The following is a 5,000-nucleotide window of genomic DNA, read 5'->3' as shown; positions in this document are numbered from 1 at the left end:
AATGTTTTTGTTTCATTAATTTTTTTTTCTTTTTCACATTAGTTTTGGATTTCCTCGCTCTCCCATCATCTTCTGGTGCCCAACTACATATAAAAAAACCATATCGCTGTTCTGGTTCTCGTCTCAGAACATTTATTTCTATCGCAAAGTTTCGACATTTTAACTACTCTGTGGCTATTTTACGACTGTTGCAGCAATATATATCTATGTATTTTGTCGTTCTGATAAACATGGACCTAAGCATTGGTTATTCTGTTTCATTATTTTTGCTTCGTTTTATGTCAGAAATCATCATTTTTGTTTTATTATAGGAAATGCTAAAACCTATATTCTCTCAAGGCATTCATTTACTCTGTCTTGATTCCGGAAGTTTCATAACAAGATTGGTTCTTACTTCCGGAGATACTCATATCTAACTGGGAGCTCTATCGCGTTCATAATAATATATTTGAAATTTCATTTCGTTTTTTTTTTCTTTTGCTGTACACAAGATATATGTTGCCTTTAGTAAATACTCTAATACTCTTTGATATTCAAAAGTCTCCTAGGTTATTTTTTCCATGGAATGTCTAGTATGAATATGAGTCAACTATACTCTATAATATTATTTCTATTGTATAATATTATTTCTGTAGAATCCTTACCTGAATTCGTACAGAAATGGTCAAGTAATCGGGATCATAGACAACCCAACACAAACTAGCCAGAAAATCCCAAATAACTGTTATGGGTATTTAAAGATACATCATCTTTTAACTAATTTTTTTTCTACAATCTCATATATATATATATACTTTATTAATAAAGCTGCAAAGACATCACAAATCTGTTACTCGGAGTTTCACGTTCCTGTTCATCGGACAGTGTTGGTTGAGAATGGAACAAAATATGGTTATATGCATAAATATACAATTACGTTGATAGATACACATTTGTAAATCGTTTTACTTCATTAATCCTTTCAAATAACGGCCTTTTCAATAACTGGTTATATGAAATTACAATTACGATTGTAAATCATATTATTATAAAAAAATCGACGGAAACCTTAAATCAAAAATTAGCTTTAATAGAAGGAAAAAAACCTGTACACCAAGGTTAAATTAATTAATGGTAACAATAAATTACAATAAATTAAAAGGATATGTCCGTTTAAAATAAAAATGTTTGCAAAGAACTAACATCATAAAAATACACTCTCTCAAATTGTTTATATATAAAAATGTGTGTGTATGAATATATATATATATATATATATATATATATATATATATATATGTGTGTGTGTGTGTGTATGTGTGTGTGTGTGTGTATGTGTGCGTGCGTGTGTGTGTGTGTGTGTGTATATATATTTATATATATGTATATGTATATATATATATTTATATGCTGGCATGTCTTCGACATTCTGACCAGAGATGGAAAGCCAGAGAACTGCACCAGGTTCCAGTTTGATTAGGCTAGGTTTCTACGTTTGGATTCCCTTCGTAATGCTAACCACTTTACAGTGCATGGTAGGTGGTTTTAACGTTGCAAGACAAACACAAAATAGGAAAAAATTGAACATCCAGGTGAATGCTTTTTAAGCACCTTGTAGAAATCATAGTTGGCTGACCTAATTGACCTGACAAAGTCATTGTAATCCACGGAGTCTGTAAAATTTCTGCTATCTTTCCAATTCCTGAATCCTAACTTCAGCATAATATCGCAGGATTCAGTATAAGATCACATAGGATACTGGATAAGGGAAAAGTAATGGGGAAATCTACTTCTTAGATCTGCGTACGCAAAGATTTATGTCAAATCCTATTTCAATACTGCATCAACCATACACTTCTTATGTCTCCTATTACACATATTCACCCCTTGCTGCTAAAATTTTAAAGTTTACCACTATCTCTCTTAAATTGCTTAAAGATCTCTACACCTAGCAGTGTAATGAAACTTTGCGAAATATATGCTGGTGGTAATTTCTAGATCCTTCTAGAATCCTAGCTTTTGGATCTGCATATGCAAAGATTTTTAGTAAATCCTACTTCAACGCTACATCAACCATACTATTCTTATGTCTCCTGATACCCATATCCACCCCTTCTTGCTAAAAGTTTAGACTTTACTACTATCTCTCTTAAATTGTTTTAAGTTCTCTATCCCTAGCAGTGAGATGAAGCTTAGTGAAAGATTCGTGGGTATTAATTTCTCGATCACTGCAGAATCCTAGTTGATCAAATATTAATCGATTGATTGATATGTATGACAAATAAATCATGGAATCCTGTAATACCAATATACTCGAAAAGCACATAGGAAAATTTAAACGTTTAATCCTCAATTCGTTAGCGTATGTTGGTCATTGTCATATATGCAGGAGAAAACGTTTTAATAAAAATGTTTTCGATGTGAATAGATATCATTCTCCTCTTGTTTTTCAATTTTATATATATATTTATACACATGTATACACTTATATATATGTGTGTATGTATGTATGTATGTATGTATGTATTATGTATATTTGGTTGCGCTTGTGTAAATATATCAGTATAGATGGATAATAGTAATTTCTATCCTTTGGATATTGATGATATCTTTACATACAAAATAGTTTATTTTCAGATGACTATTTCAATATTTTTGCATTTGTCTTGACCTGTGGCTAATCCAGAATACGTAACTAGCTTTATTATGCACATTATCACCCAGATACTTATGTAGAAATACATTGCATATATGCATATATATATATATATATATATATATATATATATATATATATATATATATATATATATATATATATATATTTCTCTTTCTCTTTCTCTTCCTCTATCATTTTTCCCCCTCTCGTTCTTCCTCTTTACTACTACGTATCTCGCTTTACCCCTCTCGTTCTTCCTCTGTTACTACTACGTATCTCTTTTCCCCCCTCGTAATTCCTCTCTTTCTCTTTTCCTCTCGTTGCTCACCTATTCTTCTACTTCCTCCCTTTGTTTCTCCCTCTACCACTCTCTCTCTCTTCCCCTTACACCGGCATGGTCACATGCCTCCGGTCAATAATCCTTTCCTTCCTTGGCTATCGCCGAGCAAACACGCGAACTACCTCGTCCCTACTTTCAAGTTCGTGCCTCACAGCGTTCATACACACATAATTTTTCTCGTCTGGCCGTAAAGCCTTTTCTGTTTGTTTTCCTGTCTTGTTTTTTGTCCGCCACTACATTCCTCCATGGCAAGATTTAATTTGTGTATACAAATTTAATTTGCGGTCCATGAGAAGAGCCGTTTTAACGATGCGTCCTGCCCAGCTCTTCGAAACGCCGGTGTTAAAACGGGGGTAGCTGATGAAGTAGAATGTTCTCTATGTGGCTTGTGTGTTTTCTCGTCTACGTTTTTTCTGCAATGTCCTGTACCCAGATATGCACCTATACATACAGGTGGATGTCGGTATGCACATACCTGTACGTATATATGCATATACTCTTTTTCTATTTGTTTATATATATATATATATATATATATTATATATATATATGTATATATGCTTTTAAATATACACATTTATATATGGTGTGTATAACGATATTCTAGACATATATAAATATATATAACTATAGTATAAATATAGAGCATATATTTATATATGTCCTTATTAATCGTATACATATATCTATACGCGCGAGTGTGTGGGTGTGTGTCCGTGTGCTTACATAGATATTGCAGATATGCCTATATACATAAGTATATATATATATATATATATATATATATATATATATATATATATATATATATATATATATATATGTGTGTATATACGAATATGCATGTACATATACACACATACAAACACATATACGTATCGATTCAATCACATATAACGGATCTAATCATATACGCACAGTGCATTCTTCATATAATCCGTTCTATAATTAGCACTTCCTTTGCCCTACATATGATGTCTATATTCACATTTTAAGTCGTCGTCGTTGTTATCATCATCATCACCATTATTGCTTTCTTCTCATGCATACCACCTTAGTATGCCATCTTATATTTCATTATTTATGCAGTAAATTATTTATCCCTTCAAGCCTTTCTCACCCTGTATCTCCTCTAAGGCTTATTATTCGTTTTCTTTTTCATTTTCACCCAGGGCATATATTAATTTAACATTGATATGACATACATATATAAATATGTATAGGTATATATATGTATTTATATATGTATATATATATATAAATATATATATACATATATAAATATGTATGTATATTCATGTGTGTGTGTATATATACATGTATATATATATATATATATATATATATATATATATATATATATATATATATATATATATATATATATATATATATATATATATATATATATATATATATATATATATATATATATATATATATATATATATATATATATATGTATGTATATATATGTTTATGCTGAAAACATACCTATATACATGCATGCATACATATATACATCTATATAAATATACATATATATACATGTATATATATATATATATATATATATATATATATATATATATATATATGTATATATATTTATACATATATATATATATACATATATATATATATATATATGTATATATATATATATATAAACATATATATATATATATATATATATATATATATATATATATATATATATATATATATATATATATATATATATATATATATATATATATATACTAATATTCATACATAGGTAATTAAATATGTATGTATTGTTAATTTCTGGGTTTGTGGGAGAATGTTCATTTTTTGGTGCGTATGCATATATGCATATGTATGTATGTATATATATGTATATATATATATATATATATATATATATATATATATATATATATATATATATATATATATATATATATATATATATATATATAATATATATATATATATATATATATAGGTATCAATATATATGTATATATACCTAAATAT

The sequence above is a fragment of the Octopus bimaculoides genome, chromosome 6, assembly GCF_046866305.1.
Source record: "Octopus bimaculoides isolate indiv1 chromosome 6, ASM4686630v1, whole genome shotgun sequence".
Lineage (NCBI taxonomy): Eukaryota > Metazoa > Mollusca > Cephalopoda > Octopoda > Octopodidae > Octopus > Octopus bimaculoides.
The sequence above is the reverse complement of the archived record's forward strand: the minus strand, read 5'-3'. Positions refer to the sequence as shown.